This window comes from Parasteatoda tepidariorum, chromosome 2 (assembly GCF_043381705.1).
Source record: "Parasteatoda tepidariorum isolate YZ-2023 chromosome 2, CAS_Ptep_4.0, whole genome shotgun sequence".
In the NCBI taxonomy this organism is placed as follows: domain Eukaryota; kingdom Metazoa; phylum Arthropoda; class Arachnida; order Araneae; family Theridiidae; genus Parasteatoda; species Parasteatoda tepidariorum.
Genome location: NC_092205.1, coordinates 61,707,729 through 61,731,348, shown reverse-complemented (window position 1 = coordinate 61,731,348; position 23,620 = coordinate 61,707,729). Strand labels below are relative to the sequence as shown.

The window sequence follows — 23,620 nt, the reverse complement described above, 5'->3', positions numbered from 1 at the left end:
TTGAGTAAAGCAGCTTTGATGCAAAAAACGGGGAAGGGAAAATGTAGACATAAGGATTGGCAAAAATGTATCCAAACAATATTATATTTCAGCAACTTCAACTAGTTTAGGAAACGTAAGAAAGGGACAATAACAAAGCAAAACAATGAAGGTTAAGACACTTAATTTCAATATTTTCAATAACTCAATATTTTTTTAAATACTTAGAAAAGAAGAATCACGATTTCAAAAAGAAAAAAAACTTATAGGATGCTTTACTAAGTTAGTTATTCAAATTCATTTTTTGGTCACCATAATCAAAAGTAATCGAGTAAAGCAGATTTGAAGTAAAAAACGTAAGTATTTGAATAATTTGACCACTAACCTCATACAAACAAGCTTTTGAATAATAAGAAAAAGATGTAGAGTTTCTATAATCTTCCAAGTATCTTTATTCAAAGGGAAAATTAAACCCAAGAGCCCAGTACTTGATACACACGAAGAGGGGGAAAGGGAAAAAGTAGACAGAAAGATCGGCAAAAATGTATCCAAACAATGTTATATTTCTGCAGCTTGAACGAGTGTAGGAAACGTAAGAGAGGGAAAATAACAAAGCAAAACAATGAAGGATGGGACACTTCTTTAGAAGAAGGAAAAAAAATAAAGAATAAACGGGAGAACAAAAGAAGATGAGAAGAGAAGAATGAATACCAATCGATACCTGACCGATTTTCTCTTTTTCATTTTGGAAGAAAACGTTCTATTCTTTATTATCTTTATTAATTGTTTACTTGAATTATTTGGGATTTTAACACCGATATTCTTATCTTCATTGACACGCTTGCAATATTGTTATGTCCCTTGATTATACGCATTGTTAACAGTGTTATGCTATCATCAAAATATTTCCATTGTTTTGAAAATTGGATCAAAACTTTCCAATATTCATATCGCGATATAACTGTGTTTAGTTTAGAATAGTTAAAGTTTTAAACTCAATGGGAATGAATACAAATGGTGATTTTATATATGCATTGATGGTATAGATTTACTCAAGTTCTGAGAAGGAATTGTACTAAATTTTATTTATCGAAATATTATTATTATTATCATATATCAATAGGAAGCATAGCAAAAAAATGTATCACAAATAATCTATTAGATCAATATTAATTATTGATTGGAAACTGTACGAAATGTTAATTTCTGTTCAGCGGCCTACTTCTGTTCAGCAGCCGTGCTATTTTATTATTCATAACAAACACTGTAAAGGACTGTATCAAGTGTTAGGTTCTGACCAATAGATAGCATTGAGGGGCCGGGTTAGCCAGGTCGACAGGGCGCTGGGCCCATGTCTAAGAGGCCGTGGGTTCGATACTCGCCGGCCGAAGACTCCCCGTGTAGTAAATGGTGACTGATGCACGTTAAATCTGTCAAGTCTCAAAGTCCTCCATGTTCCCATAACACATCAAAACCTCTGGGGGTATTGATCCAGGAGTTTCCTTGTCTTCTGGATTGGTTCAAAATTACAAGGCTACGGTGTTGAACATTAGTAGTCGTAAACCTATGAAATTGGGTCGGCTGTTCAACGACGGTTATAAAATAAAATAAAATAGATAGCATTGGAAAAAATATATCAAGGGTAATTTTCTATAAGATAGGAAACATTAAGGAGGAACTGTACTAAATATTTATATTTTATCTATAAGAATAATTATTCAACAATTCAACAATATAATATTATTTTAACAGCATAGTACAATTTTAACTCTAAACTAAACTCAGCGGAGCGACAGCCCTTTAGGGCCAAGGCATACTGTGCCCATCTCAGTTTTCTTGACCTTGGGGTGCAGGTGCAGATGTTCCGGTCAGGTGGTCAGCCGAACACCGAACCCCCAGTGTTTAGTTCCCAAACATGCTTGGCACTCATTTATCGACCCACTGAAGGGGTGAAAAGCTGAGTCAACCTTGCCCAGCCCGAGGATCGAACCAGGGACCTGTGGCCTGACAGCGCAAAGCGCTACCGCTCAGCCACCGGGCGTCATAATTTTAACAGTATAATATAATTTTAACAGTATTTAATAATAATTTTAACAATAAAAATAATTTTATGAAGCGTGATCTTCTGATTAATAGCATTTTCACACATAAACTTATTTTTACAAAATTGTTATGCCCCTAAATTATACACATTGCTAATATCGTAATACCATTATCAAAATATTTTTATCGTATTTAAAATCTGACCAAGACTTTTCAACATTCATATCTTAATATGATTGTGTTTAATTTAGAATAATTTAAGTTTTAAACTTAATAGGAATGAATAGAAATGATGATGATTTTAAACATTCATCGATGAAAACTAGTTTTTAGATTTCGTCAAGTTCTAATAAAGAATTGAATCCAAATTTTATTTAATGAATTATTATTATTTTTTATCAACAGGAAACATTGCAAATAATTGTAATATGAATAATTTTTTGATCAATATTAATTATTGATCAGGAACTGCACGAAATATTAATTTCTGTTTAGTAGCAAACTTTGTAAAGGAACGCACTATTCTATTTGTAAAGAAAAGCATTGCATCAAGTGTTATTTTTTGAACAATAGAACACCTTGTAAAAATTTTTTATCAAGTGTTATTTTCTGATAGATAGCAAACATTAATCAGGAGTGTCATTTTTTATCAATAGAAAACGGTAAAAATAATTTTATGAAGCCTAATCTTTTGACTAAAATCGAATTTTAAAGAACTGTACTGTGGATTATTACTTGTAAATTAAAAACGTTGAAAAATAAGTGTATTTTTATAGTCAATAGAAGATATTAAACGAAAATTATATAGGGGAGTGTCGGGTACCCCCGCCCACTGTCAATTTCATAGGTATAGAATATTTTTTCAAGACAATGGGCCATCGGACATTAATTGTGTTGACGCCAGAAGCGCCATCTATGAAAAATTAGTGTATCTTATGAATCCGAAGAGCTCGGATGTGTTCAGCGTTTCTCTAATTGACTTGTGTTAATAAAGTGGTGTTTAATTATTACAGTCCGCTTATGAGATTTTTGAGAACTTTTATTTTTATTATATTGAGAATTTTGTGACTCTGAGTTATCGTCGGACCCATTTGTTGGTCCTGTCTATCGGAGTTATCAGTAGTGAAATTTAGTGGATAATATACCTAATAAAAGGTACGTGATTTATTATTTAGTTATTGAAATTCAATATGTTTAAAAGTGCTAAAAAAGAGGACTATGTTCGGCTTGCTGTCGAGCTTAATGTAGACATTTCTAATCTGAAAACTATAGTTGATCTAATGGCAGCAATTCAGAGTTCTGATACGTATAAAAATAACACTGAGTTAGTTGAAGAGTTAGCAAATAACATAATCGAAGAAAGAAAAAGTGATGAAATCCGATTAATTGAAATTGAAAAATTAAAAACTGAANTTCTCCAGAGGTGGTATCCACTCTTTCAGGACCACCACAATGGGTGAGATACCGTTGGTCATGTTAATCTGCCACACTAGATGGCAGCACCGAGACTCTATTTGGATGCTAAAGTGCACTAGGAATTCTTTATTTTCTTACTAATAAGAAGTATTGCAAAAAAGTTGTACATAATATCGAGATTATACCTTTTTCCTTTTTCCGACTCCAAATCATTTTGTGATATCAAATACAGAAATTTGTCATTTTAGTAAAATTATTTCGAATATTCTAGAATATAACAACCGGAATATGATTGTTACGCCACATCTGCGCTTAGATTATTTCTTTTATTCGATAAATATTGCAAATTAAAGAATCCTCATGCCCGTACAAATATTTTTTTTTACTAACTCCAACTCATTATTTTAAAATTTCTATTTACTCTAAAACAAAAGCTTCGCAACTTTTTATTTACATTTTATATGTCAAGTTAAAACTCGAGGTTCGGGAATACCGTTTGCATTTCAAAGAGAAAATTAATTATCCTCTAGAATACGACATCATTTTTAATATCGTTTGGAAACAGAAAATAACGTTTTATTCCTTTTGCTTTGAGTGTTCTTCCCCTATCATTTTTCGAAAGGAAAACAAGACATTTAAACGAGGAAGAATCATCCGAAGGCATCTCCAAGGGAATAACAGACAATGGTTGTAATTTCATTATTTTGGCGTTTTGTCAACATAAATTGGATTAGCCCGGGCGAAAAGACTTAGAAAACATTTTCTTTTCATTCAAACACAGATATGTGCATACAGACATATGGGAAGGTGTAATTAAAATTCCTGGATGATGATACTAAACTCAATTTTCTCTGTTTTGTGATATAAAGAATGGAAACGGGAAAAATCGGAATGGTGTCTGTTTAAGACCTTTTTATTTGTTTGAAATAATTAATTTAAATTCAGACTGGTTTTAAATGGGTTTTTTTTTTTTAATTAAATAAGCAAACTTAAAAGATTGGATGAAGCGTGAACACTATTCTACTTTTATTTGAGTGTTGACTGTTGTTCTGGAGTAATATGGTAAGAAAAAAAAAAGAAATTCGTTGTGAAAATGCGAATATAGGCCAGCAGAGATTCTATAAGTCTGAAAATAATTTTTAAACCTTGAATTGTAAAATTCTCTTTAATTTCACATTTAGCAAACATATGATCAACCTCTAAAATTAACAGCAATGCCCATAAAATGACAATTGCTATATAAAAGATCCCTACCAAAAAAAATAGACACCGTCCGTAAAATGAAATTCTTGTTCAACAATTGCCAAAATTTCGAGACCAACGGTATGATTATGGTAATGTAGCCATCATTACCATTTTGAACCAAATCCAGAAGACAAGGGAGCTCCTGGATCAAGTATTGGGAGAAATTTGCCTTCGTGGAGGACTTTTCTGATGGATTTAACCCGCATTTGCGTAACAGGGGGAACCACAAAGACCTCCCACGATTAGCCTGATGGCAAGGGGAACCTAACACACGATCTGACGGCATTTTACGTCAACGCTGCGGTCTGGGAGCACCGGGAGCAGAATTCCTACCAATTAGTCATCGTTGATATTCGAAAACGGTTCACCTCTTTGGAAGGCAAACGCTCTTTCCTTGAGTCGTCATGGCTCAAAATATGCTATTTAAAATAAATGAACTATGCAATTTAATTCGGTTAAAGAAAAATATTGAAAATATTAATTAAAAGTAAGCGATGCTCACATTAAATCACAAACTTAAAAATAAATGAAATAAATTTCGCATTGTGATTCTACCTTATAATGTTTTTGTTTTGACAGTTAAACATACAAAAAAATAAAATTTTCATTCAATCATTATATTTCTCAGGCAGCTTACATCTGTTCACTATCCTTTTTTGATGAGAAATTGTTTAACTTAAATAAAATCAAAAATATATAGTTTCAGAAAACAATAACTTGTGCTGCTAAATAGTTTTTTCTTCTTTTGGCTCGAACTTTAAACTTTAAGCTGTGCTTTTAACGAAAATAACTTTTGCTAGTAAGTAACGATTTTAGGATTTATAATCTTTAAATAAGTACTTATTTTCCCAGTTAAAGTATAAATTTAAAGAAGACGAAACATCTTTTTTTCCTTGTGTGAAGTAAACAATAACTTTTCTAAAGTATTAATCTTTAGTGTACATAGAACTAAAATATTACGTGGTTGTATTCTATTTACTTGAAAACAAAATTTATTCTGCTGAAAATTTATTTAATAATAAATACTTTATGAAATATACCAAGCACTATATCTGTTGATTTATTCTAACTATATATTGTTTTATTCTTCTATAAAGTTATTTTATTTTGGTACCTTAGAAATTCTCGGTATTGGCAATTTATTTTTTCATCTCTTCCAGGGAATTAATTCTTGCTTTGAACTGACTTAAGTTTTGTCAACTTCTGAACAACTGCCGTATTATTGAAAGGTAAGTTTAAATACATTATGTAAGGTTTCATAGTTTTGATCCTTAATGCATGGTTTTAGAATCATTGAAATTGAAAAAAAAAATTGATTGAGGGTAAAAAAAATATATATATATTGGAAATCCGACGAAACACGATTGAGTAAGGCAGTAATAAAAATGTCAAAACCTGTTCTAATGAAGTCGACGGCAGGTGAAAAACCATTTGTTTTTAACGGTCCTTCTCTAAGTAATATGTCAGATTTTGGTAACTTTTTTTTTCTCACTTTAATGTGTTACCCATAACGTGCATACTTTTTAAACTTCATTTTTGTTAAATGTTTTAAAGTTGCATTAAGTGTTAATGTTTAAAGTATGCATTAAGTGTGACAGCATGACACAACCAGTTTAAAAAAATTATTAACCTATTATATTTAACACAAGATATTTTGCTCATGATGATTCCCATAAAATATTTCCAATTCGTTGTAGAAAAAAGCTTTTGGATTTTTGGTAAAAGATGATGGAAAAAATAATTGATTAGGAATTGTTCGGATGAATAATGGAAATTTCGTTACTGCATCTCATGTTGCATGCTGATTAAAGCAACAAGGTTATTTTCCATAAGCGGTAGCTGATTGTTCAAACTATGAACTGAGTTGAATTTTTACCGAGGAAGACAGAAAAAATAATCGATTAAGAATTGTTCGTATGAATACTGAAAATTTCGTTACTGCATCTCATGTTGCGTGCTGATTAGAGAGAGAAGGTTATTTTCCATAAGTGATTGCTGTGATAGTTTAAATAATTGATTGATTGTTCGTTTAAATACTGAAAATTTCGTTACTGCATCTCATGTTGCGTGCTGATTAGAGGGACAAGGTTATTTTTCATAAGTGATAGCTGTGATAGTTTAAATAATTGATTGATTGTTCGTTCAAATACTGAAAATTTCGTTACTGAATCTCGTGTTGCGTGCTGATTAGAGCGACAAGGTTATTTTCCATAAGTGGTAGCTGTAATAGTTTAAATAATTGATTGATTGTTCGTTTAAATACTGAAAATTCCGTTACTGCATCTCATGTTGCGTGCTGATTAGAGCGACAAGGTTATTTTCCATAAGTGGTAGCTGTGATAGTTTAAATAATTGATTGATTGTTCGTTTAAATACTGAAAATTTCGTTACTGCATCTCATGTTGCGTGCTGATTAGAGCGACAAGGTTACTTTCAGTAGGTTGTTGCTGATAGTTGAAATAGTTTATTTATATTTTTTTAATTTATTTAACTATCATATTAGTTAAGTTAAAATAGTCTTTAGAATTAGATTTCTGAATTTGCATATCGCTCTCTTAAACATGCACTTCTGTTTAGCGAATAATATTTCTCCTGTCCCAAGAGTGTGCAGTGTCCACTTTTTCTAAGTTTCTCTGAATTAAAATTTTGTGCAAGAGTAAAATATGCAGTGCCTGAAGCAGTTATTTCAGCTTGATTGTTAAGAAACTGTTGAAATACATGGACTTATAAAACTACAATTGTTTTTAAGTATAGTTTTAAGGTTACTGTAAATCTGAATATAGTACTTTTGAACATAGACGAATAGATCTGGCACTGGAAACTCGGTAAATCTGTTCAGTACTGGTCTTGAGACAAAAAAACTGGGACCGGGAAATGAAAAACCGACCAGGTACCGGATAATTGCCGGGCAGCTAATTTGCAAGCCCACGACCTTTATCGACTCCACCAATTTTTTTTAGATTTTCCTCTAAGCGTTTGTCGTAATTATAATGCAAGCTTTTATTTTTTACAAATTTGCTACCTAAACTAAAACAAAAGACAAAAATCATTTTTTGTCTTTATTTAAAAAAATGCCAAGGAGAATGGGTCGCTAAAAGTCGCTGTATTGGAAAATCGCTGCCACGCTTCCGGTATGTCTCTAGTTTATAGCAATCGTAAATATAGTGTTTTTTAGTGACTAGAAATTTGAATTAAAAGAATGGTAGGAACTCATATGAAAAAGTACAGCATTTACCAATTCTTCAATTTAATTATATATTTATTTAAACTGGGGACACATTCTACTTGTTTTCGACTGATTGCGGCATTCGAATGAAATTGATTTTTACCCAAACTTAAATTCTTTGATTACGAATTCGAATCAGCCCAGAAAAATCGAATTATAGAATCGAATTCTTTTAAAACAATGAAACTCACCCTCTTCTGGAGCAAATTTGCCTCCTACTACAAATTTTCAAGCACATTAATCATTTGTATTCAAAATGTTGCCAACACTTTGCTCTTAAACGAATGTTTCACCAATGTTTGCATTTGCAAACGTAACAACGCAGATATAATTGATTTTCAATTTCCACGTGGCAACAACTAGAAAATTCTTTACGACTTAGGAGCAGTTTAGTCAATGTGTTTCAATTTGAATTCATGGCGTTGAATAAAATTCTGAATTGATAAAGAAAACAGTTAAGTACTTCTTTAAATTTTCTAAGATATTTTTCTTTAAATAAAGTTCATTATTTCGTGTTTATTTTAATTTTTACTTTATTCCATTCGAATGGTTTCTTTTTGTTGCCATTTTCAAAATTTGTTTTATTAACTCACATTCGTGTGTTTCATGATGGAATATCGCAATCCAATTTTCGATTTTTTTTTTCTTTCGACTCACTACATTCCCGATCAAATTACGTTACAAAGTACCAGCACTTTGGGCTCATTCCGTAAAATTCATTTTTACCGTAAAATATTATACCTCAATTTTCTGCAGTAATATTAATTTAATTAGAGATTTTACGCTAATTACTACTGTAAAAATTACGGTATATCAGACATTTGTTCCGTAACATGTTCCTGTAAAAATGGATTTTACGGTAAAAAATATTGACTGCCAGTATTTTTTACCGGAATTTTTTCCAGTGTAGAGCAATTAAATCTCTACTGAAGCTCTATGCGGGGTGACAGCATAAGTTCAATTCGTTTCCAGACTGCTACAAGCGTAATTTACTGTATTACTATTGCCCAAATGAATTTATAGTCAGTTGAAATTTCGATGCTTTTCCGAATTCGTTCTATAACTCAAATTTTTAATGAAACTTTGCTCTGAGAGACAATACAAGTTTAGTTTGATACATAAATGGTATTAATTGAAGTCGGTCACCAATGATTCAATCATTAACAAAACCAATAACATTTGATGAAATTTGGAACTATTTTCTGATCAACATAGTTGCTCCTGAATTTAAACATATCCCTTAGCGCCATTGACCATCAAAACATTATAAAAAGTATCAATTTGATTGACAAACGGCGTAAAAAAGACTCAGAATTCAAATGTAAACTAAAACACTAACATCAAACTCTCATATTTTTAAAATAATACAGAAAATTCTGAACTATTTTTCTGATCATGATCATGATCGTTCAGGAATTCAAACCTATTAAAACTTCTTCCAAAAGAAAATTGCATTTTATTTTAATGTTTTTATTTAAGTTAGGCTAAAAATTTACGATTCCGGATATGATGTTGAGCACAATATAAACGAAAAGAAACGCTGTGAAAACTATTGGAAAGAGCAATGCCACCTGAAGTTTTACGATTTAATCATAAAAAAATCTTGAATACTTCGATCTCCTTTACGATTTCTTCCTTTTCAATCTCAGTACTTGGGGCTTCCTTTTTTTTAAGTACTTTCTACACGTCATCGTAAAGTAGCATTGATGTATGGTTATAAATACTTCCAGTCTCCGTTGACTTAAAATAAAGTGAAATGAAAATTTAGTTTGGGTCAATCGAGCGTTTGATTGCTGAGCGGAGGCTATGAAATGTCAAGACATTCCGAAGAATGGTCTGCGTAAGCGTTTAAAATATTCAAAGATCGTCGGTGAGATTTTTATTCTAGGCACAGCTCGAAATGCGTGTTTTTGGAAAACGGACACGGCTTAAAATGTGTGTTTAGGAAAATGAACACAGCTCGGAATACGTGTTTTAGAAAATGGACAAGGCTCAAAATGTGTGTTTATGAAAATTAAAAGGCTCGAAATGCGTGTTTTTGGAAAACGGACACAGCTCAAAATGTGTGTTTAGGAAAATGAACACAGCTCGAAATGCGTGTTTTAGAAAATGGACAAGGCTCAAAATGTGTGTTTATGAAAATTAAAAGGCTCGAAATGCGTGTTTTCGGAAAACGGACACGGCTCAAAATGTGTGTTTAGGAAAATGAACACAGCTCGAAATGCGTGTTTTAGAAAATGGACAAGGCTCAAAATGTGTGTTTATGAACATTAAAAGGCTCGAAATGCGTGTTTTTGGAAAACGGACACGGCTCAAAATGTGTGTTTAGGAAAATGAACACAGCTCGAAATGCGTGTTTTAGAAAATGGACAAGGCTCAAAATGTGTGTTCATGAACATTAAAAGGCTCGAAATGCGTGTTTTTGGAAAACGGACACGGCACAAAATGTGTGTTTAGGAAAATGAACACAGCTCGAAATGCGTGTTTTATAAAATGGACAAGGCTCAAAATGTGTGTTTATGAAAACTAAAAGGCTCGAAATGCGTGTTTTAGAAAATGAACAAGGCTCAAAATGTGTGTTTAGGAAAATTAAAACAGCTCGGAATACGTGTTTTAGAAAATGGACAAGGCTCAAAATGTGTGTTTAAGAAAATGAACACAGCTCAAAATGCGCGTTTAAAGGAATGGACGCAGCGCGAAATGCGTGTTCAAAAAAATGGACGTAGCAATTTTTAGAAAAAGACATAGTTTTTTATTCTGTTTTTCTCTGGTATGAAAACCGTTCCTTTTTCGAAGAATAAACTATTTAATCCAAATAAATTTATTATGTTATACTCATTTACCTTAATCATCACTTAATATATAAATATATATTTTTTTTAAAATTACCTTTTTTTGAAAAAAATATTAAAAGTCAACAGTTTTCCTCACAAGGTTATCACAGGACCTATAAATTTAAAATGGCGGTATTAAAATGACGTAAAACCTCTAATCGTTTAGTGCTCTAAATGAGAAGGAATGTCTGAAAAGTTACATCTATAATATACTCAAATCACAAACCCTCGAGTCCAGGACATAATAATTATGCTTTGAAAAAAGGATAAGTAAGCACACTGCAAAAATTTCCGGATCAAATTGTGGAATAAAATACCAGCGCTTTGGGTGCATCATCCGTAAAATTTATTTTACCGGAAAAGTCATTTTTACCGAAAAATGTTATACCGTAGTTTTTACCGTAATATTTATTTAATTAGAGTAATCAGTGATTTTATGCTGAAAATTACGGTTTATCAAACATTTAGTTCCGTAACATGATCTGGTAAAAATGGATTTTACGGTGAAATGTATCTACTTTTTATCGATACTCGATCCTGAAATTGAAAATGCTCATTTTGAGCAGTGTCCTTTTTCTATAACACGCATTTCGGGCAGTGACCATTTTCTAAAACACGTCTTCCCAACTGCTTCCATTTTTTAAAAAAAGCGCTTTTCAGACTGTGCCTGGACTAAAAAGCTCACTGACGGACGATATAAAAGTTGGTGGACGTAGAGGAAACGTTNAGAATTCAAATGTAAACTAAAACACTAACATCAAACTCTCATATTTTTAAAATAATACAGAAAATTCTGAACTATTTTTCTGATCATGATCATGATCGTTCAGGAATTCAAACCTATTAAAACTTCTTCCAAAAGAAAATTGCATTTTATTTTAATGTTTTTATTTAAGTTAGGCTAAAAATTTACGATTCCGGATATGATGTTGAGCACAATATAAACGAAAAGAAACGCTGTGAAAACTATTGGAAAGAGCAATGCCACCTGAAGTTTTACGATTTAATCATAAAAAAATCTTGAATACTTCGATCTCCTTTACGATTTCTTCCTTTTCAATCTCAGTACTTGGGGCTTCCTTTTTTTTAAGTACTTTCTACACGTCATCGTAAAGTAGCATTGATGTATGGTTATAAATACTTCCAGTCTCCGTTGACTTAAAATAAAGTGAAATGAAAATTTAGTTTGGGTCAATCGAGCGTTTGATTGCTGAGAGGAGGCTATGAAATGTCAAGACATTCCGAAGAATGGTCTGCGTAAGCGTTTAAAATATTCAAAGATTTTCGGTGAGATTTTTATTCTAGGCACAGCTCGAAATGCGTGTTTTTGGAAAACGGACACGGCTCAAAATGTGTGTTTAGGAAAATGAACACAGCTCGAAATGCGTGTTTAGGAAAATGAACAAGGCTCAAAATGTGTGTTTAGGAAAATTAAAACAGTTCGAAATGCGTGTTTTAGAAAATGGACAAGGATCAAAATGCGTGTTTAGAAAAATGAACACAGCTCGAAATGCGTGTTTAGGAAAATGAACAAGGCTCAAAATGTGTGTTTAGGAAAATTAAAACAGTTCGAAATGCGTGTTATAGAAAATGGACAAGGATCAAAATGCGTGTATTGGAAAATGAACACAGCTCGAAATGCGTGTTATAGAAAATGGGCACGACTCGAAATGTGTGTTTAAATAGATGAACACAGCTCAAAATGCTCGTTTAAAGGAAAGAACGCAGACCGAAATGCGTGTTTAGAAAAATGGACATAGCTATTTTTAGAAAAATTCTTATTTTTTTATTCCTTTTATTCTTTTTTGAAAATTGTTCCTTTTTTAAAGAGTAAACAATTTAATTCAAATAAATTTACTATGTTATGCTCATTTGCCTAAATCGTCACTTGCTATATATATATTTTTTCTTTAAATTACCTTTTTTTGAAAAAAAAATATTAAAAGTCAACTGTTTTCCTTACAAGGTTATCACGGGACCTATAAATTTAAAATGGTGGTATTAAACTGACGTAAAATCCCTTAATTGTTTAGTGCTCTAAATAAGAAGGTATATCTGAAAAGTTACATCTGTAATATACTCAATCACTCCAACCCTGAAGCCCAGGACACAATGATTATGCTTTAAAGAAAGAAAAAAAAAGGAAAAGTAAGCACACTTTAAAAATTCCAGATCAAATTGTGGTATAAAATACCAGCATGGTCCGTTTGGGTACATCATCCGTGATATTTATTTTACCGGAAAATCCATTTTTACCGTAAAATTAATTTAATCCTTATTTCCGTCCTTAATTTGTACAGAAATATTTATTTAATTAGACTGATCAGTGATTTTATGGTAAAAATTACGGTTTATCAGACATTTTGTTACGTCACATGATCCGGTAAAAATGGATTTTACGGTGAAATGTACCGGCAGCCGGAGAAGCGCTATTTTTTATTGTTACTCGATCCGGAAATTTTTTATAGTGTATGAATTTCTTCGTTTAGTTGTTAAATTTTGGCTGTACATTGAAAATGCTCATTTTGAGCTGCGTCCATTTTTCTATAACACGTATTTCGGGCAGTGACCATTTTCTAAAACACGTGTTCCCAACTGCGTCGTCCATTTTCTAAAAAGCGCATTTCAGACTGTGCCTGGACTGAAAAGCTCACTCACGATGTAAAAGTAAGAGAACATGGAGGAAACGTTTTAATTGATGTACAGTGCTCAAGAAAATTACCAGACCACACTAAATGACTTTTGATCTAATAATCGATTTTTCACGCTCAATTACTAAATCTTAATAGTTCGAGGGGGTAACCTCAAATATGTTAATTAATTAGTGCAGTCTTTTTGAGAATTTGAAAAAGTCGTTAATTTTAAAATTAAATTTCTCAGGAAATATTCGACAAATTTCTCTTGAATTTTGTATTTTTCCATTTAAAATTGCATCCCATAAAATGATGTAAAAATTTTTATACCTTACAATTAAAAAATTTTTCAAGTATTATTATATAAAATAATAAATATTTACTAGAAGTTCTATTTCGTATTAAATTATTTTCGAAAAAACAAATTTTGTAATTGCGTGCAATTTTTTTTTAATTCGCTTAAAATGATCACGAGATACGGCGGAATAAGTAAAAAGTAAAATTAACATTAAGGGGCTCAAGCTTTGGATCGCCCCCCGGATCAAACTATGGGGACCATATTTCTCAGATTGTGACTAACCTCTATATTTTGCAAGTCAGAAATCCAAAGGTTTCTGACTTGCAAATATCATTCAGAGAAAATACGTTTTTGTGTCTGATTTTGTAACTTAAAATATCATCTGCACTAAATAATCAGCATATGTGAGATAAATCCCTCGAACTAATAAGATTGATTCCTAGAATAGGAAGATTCGATCATTAGATCAAAAGTTATATAGAATGATCCGTTTTTCTTCCACTTCTTTCTTCGTTGGGAAATTTTCCAACTTCTGGTCTGAGTAAAGGAATTTTTATTTGCCAACATTCGTAAAGAAGTTTCGATTCTAAAATTTTATTTATTTATTTTTCTTCTTTTGCAAGAACCTAATCGGAACTTCTGTCATTGCTTGAAAGTTCAGCTACAAGAAGCTTCACAAGAAAAAAATAGTCTTGGCAATCTTAACACTAATAAACAAGTTGAATTTATTATTTCGTAAAACACATACACATACACAAAAAAGGAAAAAAGAAAAAGAAGATAAAATTAAGCGACATTTTCTGTGTTCACACGATTTCAAAGAAACTTCAAAGTTCCATAAAAACTTAAAAGCAATTTCTTTTTTTTTTCTATCAATAACATAAAAATTCACAAATAAAAATGATGAAGTACACTGAGAAAAAATTATTTTTTAAATTTAATCCCAGTTTCTCAACAAACTTTCATTCTAAAATCAATTGTTTACATAAAGTCAGGAATAAGAAGAATTTTGAAAAAAAAAACATCAAATGATTCGAAAAGCTAAAATACCACTTTGACTAGAAACGAATAGAAACTTAAAAAAAAAATTTCTATTTTTTTTTCTTGTACTACTTTAAAATATTCAAAACGTACTTCGTATTGAGATAAAATACTAGCTAAACTACCCTTTTCGCTATTCGATAATATGGACATCTATGGTATTTGACATATCTATTAAAATTAATAAAAAAACTTAAACGCGCAAATGAGTTGGAATTTTAATTCAAAATCCTAATATTGAGTCCCCGAGAATTGTGAGAAATTTAAGAGAATTTGCCAGCCAGAAATTAAACTTTATAATTATGTCAAAATATTTTAAGTATAATTTTTTCATTTAAAAAAACATTTTTAGAACAAATTTAGGAAAAAATCAAAGTTGTGCATTATACTTTACATTCAAAATTTTTATTTAAGTCGGAAATAATGATTTAATTCATTCTATCACTCGGTGTGAACGCATGTTTTCAAAGAAATTAGTTAGCAACTATTACATATAATATATAATTGGTGAATTCAAAAGAGGCTATATATCCTAATTTAAGATTATTGGAATCAATGTGATGATATGTATGTACATGCAATTTGCAGCATTTTCATCCACCTATAGCCTTTATCGTTGGTTTGATGTCTCATCTTGTAGGTTTGACTTTAGTTGTGCACTAATAATTGTGCCAAAAAGGAAGAAAAAAAAGGATCACCCTGAATAATTTTTGATCTAATGATCGGATCTTAATGGTTCAAGAAGGCGACATACGAAATCAGTCATAAAAACGTACTTTCTCAGAAGAAACATTTCTTTTTTTCGATGAATTCGGATTTCTGACCCCTGAAAGATAGAGGATAGCCGCAATCTGGAAAATATGGTCCCCATAGTTTGGTCAGAAGAGCTATGCAAATCTCTTAATCTCTTGGATCTCTTAATGTTAATTTTACTTTTTGCGAAAATTGCTACATATCGAGAAATTTGTAGGCGAATTGAAAAATGTTTGCACGCAATTATATAATTCGTTTATCTAAAGATAATTCCATACAAAAAAATATTAGTAAATATTTATTATTTTTTATTTTATTAAATAGCAGTAGAAAAAAATTTTAAATTGTAAGGTACAAAAAATTTTACATCATTTTAAAGTAAGTAAATTTACATGGCAAAATACAAAATTTGAGAGAAATCGGTTGAATAGTTTTAAAGAAGTGTTAAAGAAGTTGTACATTTAAAGTTCGATTTCTCAGAAACCACTCAACCGATTTCGCCAAAAAATTTTGCCGTGTAAATTTACATACTTTAAAATGACTTACAGAATAATTGTATACTTAACAATTCAAAAATTTTTCGATTAACTTTAAAAAAGGTAATAAATATTTTTAAAAAAATTTTCAATTCGCTCAATAAGTTCTCGAGATATGGCGATATGAGCAAAAATTAAAATTAAGGAGTCCAAACTTTGGAGCACTCTCCTGACAAAGCTAATGAGGACCAGATTTACCAGATTGCTGCGTCAAACTGATTTGACTTATTTGACAAAATTTTCCTTGAACAGTGATTTATTTGACAAAATTTTCTCTGAACAGTGGATTGTGTGACAAAATTTCAATTGGACAGTGGACGTTTAGACAATATTCGCTTTGAACTATATGACAAAATTTTCCAAAAAGACAAAAGCGCTGAGATTACCCTTTTTAGTTACTTTTCTTCCTCATTCAACTCCATTTTCCCAAACAACAAAGAAAAATGCATTTTAATAACAATTAAACCAATCACTAATAAAAAAAACATAAATTTCAGAAAATAATAATAATTAGATAGCAGATTTTGATAACCTAAAAGACTTCTAAAGTTACCCTTAAAATGAGGGGAGGGGGAATGACCATAAATCATCAAATAAAAGGCTGTTAAATAAATTTAAAAGGAACTCTAATAATTAATCAGAAATTTCAATCTTAAATATTATTTCGTTCCTAAATTTACGTATAGTACATAATTTAATTGTACTAGGTATAAATGCTGCTGTAAAATAACTAAAGACTAAAAAGTTAAGGAAATAGAAATTTTTACAAGCACTGATTTTTTGATAGATGTATGAATAAAGTTAAAACAAAGTTAATTATAATTTTAAAAAAAAAATTGAAATAAAAGAATTTGAAATAAAAGACTAAATGCTACAAAAAATTATATTTGAAAAAAATCTTCAAAACACTCCCTGGTAAGTCATATTAAATACCCTTAACGGAAAAAATTGCAAAAATTCAAAATCCGGGTCTTTGCAAATAATATTTCCTTAATCTAAGTTCGTGCACTTTTCAAGCATAGAAGAAGAAAAAAAGAAGAAATAAGATGAATAAAATTAAAAAGAAACTGCTAATAACATCATGCTTCGTCCTAATTGCTTCAATCCGAAAACTCATTTAAAAAATTAACGATTAAATAAAAAATAAAAAAATAAAAGAAATAATAGGTAGTTCTAAATCATGCAATAACTCTTCCGTTTTGTCTGAAAGTAGATAGTCAAAATAAACAAGTAAAAACTTGTTCGAACGAGTTCATAAGGCAAAGGTCACGTGCTAAGTACCCAAACACATCAGAATATGGCTTCCGGTATCCATAATTCTGGAAATAATTGAGACAATTCTCTCGAAGTAAGACCATCTGCGAAAACATTCTTCCTTTTCAAAAGTTGCGACGCGACCAAATGTTCCAAATGTCAAATAACAGCAAAGAATGAAGTCAGTTTTCAAATGACATTCAGTATCTGGAGAAGAAAAATAAATCTACTGTTCACTGCCTATTCCAGCGGATGAATGAGAGTTTTATGTTTTTAGTTGAAGAACAGAAAGAATTTTTAGGCATGTTAAATAAAAGTAAACATTACCGAATCCCCCTTCCAACATTGTTGATATTGTTGAGAACGAAATTCCTCGGGAAAAAGAGGCTTTTTGAAGGTATTTGACTAATTGGCGTTTCACGTTACAAAAACGTTCCGGATGACGTTCCAGCTAAATTATGTAAATTATTGTGAATCATTTAAATAGGGAATTTTTAGTTTAAAATATATACGTAGCTTTTGTAAGAAATAATGATGTCAGTTTAAAATAAATATTTATGTTCAAGAAATCTCTCATATTTTCATTCATATATAGATATATATGTTTGCTTTACAAAACTGTTTCGGTTATAGAATCCTTAAATTATATAAATTATTATAAATTATTTAAATGGAAATGCTTAACCTAAAATACAGAATACATAGTTTTTGTCAAATAATGATGATGTGAGTTTAAAATAATTATTTATCTACATATAGTTTTTCTTTTCTTTTTTTTTTTTTTTTTTTTTTTTTTTTTTTTTGATTATTCATCGTGAATCATCTTGAATTTGCATCTTAAATTACAAAACTAAAAAGGAATGACATTGACGTTTGCTTTACAAAACTGTTTCGGTTATAGATTCCTTAAATTATATAAATTATTATAAATTATTTAAATCGAAATACTTAGTCTAAAATACTGAATACACAGCTTTTGTCAAATAATGATGATGTGAGTTTAAAATAATTATTTATTTACATATAGTTCTNTTTTTTTTTTTTTTTTTTTTTTTTTTTTTTTTTTTTTTGAATTATTCATCGTGAATCATCTTGAATTTGCATCTTAAATTACAAAAATAAAAAGGAATGACATTGACGTTCGCTTTACAAAACTGTTTTGGTTACAGTTTCCTTAAATTATGTAAATTATCATGAAATATTTAAATAGGGGATTTTTTAGTCTGAAATAATGAATACATATCTTTTGTTAAATAATGATAATGTCANTATTTAAATGGAAATACTTAGTCTAAAATACTGAATACATAGCTTTTGTCAAATAATGATGATGTGAGTTTAAAATAATTATTTATTCATTTTTTTAAAAATTTTTTTTAATTACTTATCGTGAATCATCTTGAATTTGCATCTTAAATTACAAAACTAAGAAGGAATGACATTGACATTTGCTTTACAAAACTGTTTCGGTTATAGATTCCTTAAATTACATAAATTATTATAAATTATTTAAATGGAAATACTTAGTCTAAAATACTGAATACATAGCTTTTGTCAAATAATGATGATGTGAGTTTAAAATAATTATTTATTCATTTTTTTAAAAATTTTTTTTAATTACTTATCGTGAATCATCTTGAATTTGCATCTTAAATTACAAAACTAAGAAGGAATGACATTGACATTTGCTTTACAAAACTGTTTCGGTTATAGATTCCTTAAATTATATAAATTATTATAAATTATTTAAATGGAAATACTTAGTCTAAAATACTGAATACATAACTTTTGTCAAATAATGATGATGTAAGTTTAAAATAATTATTTATTTACAAATAATTTTTTTTTAAATTATTTATCGTTAATTATCTTGAATTTGCATCTTAAATTACAAAACTAAAAGGGACAAAAATAAAAAAGGAATGACATTGACGTTTGCTTTACAAAACTATTTCGGTTACAGTTTCCTTAAATCATGCAAATTATCATGAAATATTTAAATAGGGTTTTTTTAGTCTGAAATAATGAACACATAGCATTTGTCAAATAATAATGATGTCAGTTCGACAAAATTCTTGTTATTCTTATATAATATTTTTTTAAATTATTCATCAAGAATGTGCATCTTGAGTTACAAAAATATAAAGAAATGAAAACATTAGAAAATTGTTTCACTTAAAATTTCTTCAAAATTATATAAACAATTATAAACCATTAAAATGGTGAATTTTTTCGCTAAAATATAAATACACAACTTTTGTAAAATAATTATATCATTATCTAAAAAAAATAACTTATTGTCAAGCAAATTATTTTTTCAAATTATTTATATCGACTGTGATAAAATACAAAACAACAAGTAATTAAAGTTTATTTCTTTTTTACAAATGCATGTACATAAATTTAGCAGCTCCATTATGAAACGTCTAATATTATAAAACTTAAATTTGAATGATGATTGTAATTTTTTCTGATTAAAACACACTAACATTTATCAAACATATTTATTGCTGACACTAAAATTTTAATAAATTATTAAAACTAATTTTAAAACTAAAACTTTTAAATTATTAATTATATTGCATTTCATAAATTATTTATTATAACAAAAGGAAAAAAGAAGCTTTAAATAATAAAATCAAATGCTGAAATTTATATAATCATTCGCTCGAAAATTTTTTATTTATCTCTTTGTGTACAATAAATACTATGTTAATATTAATACATAATGATAATTTTTGAACTTATTAAAAAATGCGCAATTTCCTCTTTATCTAAAATCATTAGTTGTCTATCATGAATATGGATTTTAAAAATAAAATAATGAAGAGTTTTTAACGAAACAATAAGTGATACGATCTAAGAAGTAAGCTCGACTGCTCGGGAAAATAATTTTACCTTACTCTTGTGACACGGATTCCACTTGTTATGAAGCTTTCCTTTCTTTTTTTTCTTTTTTTTTTCTTTCCTCTATTCTTTCTTTCCTTTATTCTTTTTATCTCTAACTCAGTTGACATTCACTCAACCCATTACATGAGTACGCAAACGCATTATTTTTTTTGTGTTGGGTGTTGTAAAGCTACTTAATATGCTTGTGAATTTTTTTTTTATTTTGAAAAAAAAATTTTTTTTTTTTTTTTAAATTTTGATCAGGAGTAAAAACCAAGGTCAAACATTAGCAGAATAAAACGTCACAAAATCGCTTTCAACGAACCAATAAGATGCCTTAAATTCAAAAGTGCTTAATGAAATATTTTTTCGAAATGTTCGAAAATTAGTCTAAAACAGTTTAGCATTTGTTGTTTTTGCATTCGAGTGCAAATTTATTTTCTGTCGTTTGTTCGACAATCTGGACAAGACTCAGCGGACAAGAAAGGTCTCAGTTCGAGCTGTCCGCAAGAAATGTTGAAAGTTTCACTTTAATTCACAACTAATCCTTCTAAAATAACAATTTGAAAATATATTTAACTACTGAATACTCTGTCTAACTTTGTTGATTCAGTAGTTAACTTTGTTATTGACGACCTATTCTTGTAATAAATGTGCTTGAAACAATTGAAATTATTTTCATATCATTTATAATTTACATCTAATCAGATTTTATCATTTCTAACATCATTTAAAATATTGCAATCGCTTATTTTAACACAACTCTGCCCAAGTACTCCAATTTCAAAACAATTCCTAGGTCAGCATCTTAGTAACCCATTGTTTCAAATCCTACCGGTAAAAAGAATATCTTTTTTTTCTACATGAGATATGTTCTGGTTGTATGTCTCTTTCTGAAACAGTCAAACTTGACGTAAGCCATCCATCTTCATCAAGATCTTTTAGAAGAGATACCGTCTATCTCGTACCGTCAACGACTCCCTTCCTCCTTGATGCATTGGCGAAAGAAAAAAAGCCCAGCACCTGAATGTCATTCGAAATTCTTTCCTCTTCCACGCTTGGCGATGAAAATGGTATTGAAATTTAAAGGCAATTAGAGAACGTAATCGAATAAAAAAAACATAAAGCAATAACTTATGATTTGATAAGTCGGGCTGGCTTTTATCAATCCTTAACTAGATGGCTAGAGCCATCGGTATGGGAGAGATGGACACGAAGCTATCCGTCTTGTTCATGAACCCATCCGTTAATTTAGATTTCGTTCGCTTGATTAAATGTCATTTTTTGAAGTTGCCCACATAATTATTCCCTGTAATTCCCAATAAGTCGTTACTGAATAAAACAATTATTTTTTCCACCGTTTTCGTTGAAAACCGGTTGAGGCACTTTGCAAAGTAAAGGAGATTTTAAATGACGAATGAAATAATTCCGTCGAACTCCAGAATAGTTTTTGATGATAAAAAGAAACTTATCAATATATTTGACAGATTGATTTTCAGGTTATACTGTTAATTATGGAGTACCTTTAATGTCCCTTAAGTATACGGTGTACATAACTTTCCTGCAATTTTACAATGTAGTGGCACAAAACTTCGTATCCAACCTCTTTGATATTCTATAAAAACGAAGTGTCACTCATGTAACTTAACAAAGTAGTTAGTGTCTAGATAGTTTTACATTTCTTAGAAAGAAATAGGTCAATATTTTTGACAGTGGAATTTTCAGGTTATACTATTAATTATGGAGTACCTTTAATGTCCCTTAAGTATATGGTGTAAATAACGTTCTTACAATTTTACAATGTAGGGACACAAAACTTCGTATCCAACTTCTTTGATACTCTATAAAAACTAAGTGGCGCTCATTAATTTAACAAAGTAGTTAGTGTCTATATAGTTTTACATTACTTCGATATTCATTTAAGAAATAAGTGACATCCGTGTAACTTCATAGTGAAGTAACATAACATTTCTCGCGTCTATCACTTGATGCTCTTAGTAACTAAGTGACGGTGAAATCCATATCGTATTGGATACATTTTAGGAACTAAGTGACATGTAGCTTTTCGATGCAACCATAATACACTTCTTTAAAAATCATTAAGCAATAAGAAGCATAAAAGTCATGTAACTTTACAATGTTGTAACACAATACTTCTTATTTTATTATTTTTGATTCTCTTTATGCACTGAGTAATAGCAGCCATGTAATAATATAGTATTGCGAAAATTCTTTCTTATTAGATACTTTTCAGGAACTAAGTGACAACCATTTGAAATGTAGATTTATAGTATATTGTAAAACTTCTTTCTTTCTTTACTCTTAAATTAGTGAGTGTGTTATAATTTAGTCGGAATATAAAATTCCTATCTACATCATTCCACAAAATCTTGCTAATAATAATAATGCTCAAAAAATAACTCAAAATACATAAGAAGCTACTTAGTTCCAGAGATTAATATAAAATCACTCACTATAATTATCACAAGAAATAATGTATTCAAATTACATTAGTAAAAATAACTAGGTATTTTTTTATATTCCAATTTGTTTAGTTAATTTTAATTTAGCCTAATTATAAACCGTATGTTTAAAAGAAAATGTTAAAATCAAATTTAAAAATTAGTTCACATTGAGTTGTTTAGTTAGTTAAAAATTTCAGTACGCTTTCAGCTATCTAATTCTAGATGCGCGTAACGTGGCAAGTACATGACGTAACAAACCGTTACCTTATATCGATAATTACTGAAAATGTAAGATATCCATTTTCTAATATCCATCTACAATAAATTACATAACCAATTACCAATAATTAATAAATCCATTGACTGATTATAGAAGCAGACTATCTATTTCTTCCATCCAAAGATCTTGAATTGGTTAGACGTAAGAATGATGAACAAAAAAGAATGTCTATAAAATTATTTTTTTCGGCACTGAATCGAGAAAAAAAAATTTACCTAATGCAGCCATCAACCTGCAATGGAAATTAAGTTTGAGATTGCAAATTCTTGCCCAGGGAATTAAGCTGCATTACACGTTAACAGAAAACGAATCAAATTTCATTACCCAGAGTACCCCTTATTTCCTTAGCTAAGTCTATTTCTTTAACTATCTTCGTAGGTTTGACTGATGCAATGTTCTATTGGGAAAACTTATTGCTAGTTAGAGTTGTCGACGAGTGGTTTGAATGCAGGCATATCGATTGACTAGACCACCAATGGATTATCGATTAATCGATTCCCGGCGCCTCTGTGGTCAACGGGGGTGCCGTAGTTTCGCCTATTTCCCAAACATTTGTGATTAAATGGCCATTGTCCCCTTTTCAAATGGAAGATTCATTGGTAATTCAGGTAGTAAATTCAAATGGGTGGACATTTGGAAGTGGATCCCGCTGAAAACTTCATTGTCTTACTAAATAGTTTATATCTCGCGAAGGAGTTGAAGTATTTAGCATAATTGGATTTATAGAG

General features: G+C 30.0%; 1 protein-coding gene across 6 annotated transcripts in view; it reads left to right on the top strand.

Annotated features, from left to right (window-relative positions):
- LOC107451346 (latrophilin Cirl) overlaps positions 1-23,620 on the top strand; it is a 627,655-nt gene that overhangs the window by 263,577 nt on the left and 340,458 nt on the right. For all 6 annotated transcript variants that reach the window (XM_071177653.1, XM_043039805.2, XM_071177651.1 and 3 more), the window contains one exon: positions 5,844-5,912. The gene's annotated coding sequence lies outside the window, so the exon portion shown is untranslated. The remainder of the gene's footprint in view (positions 1-5,843; positions 5,913-23,620) is intronic.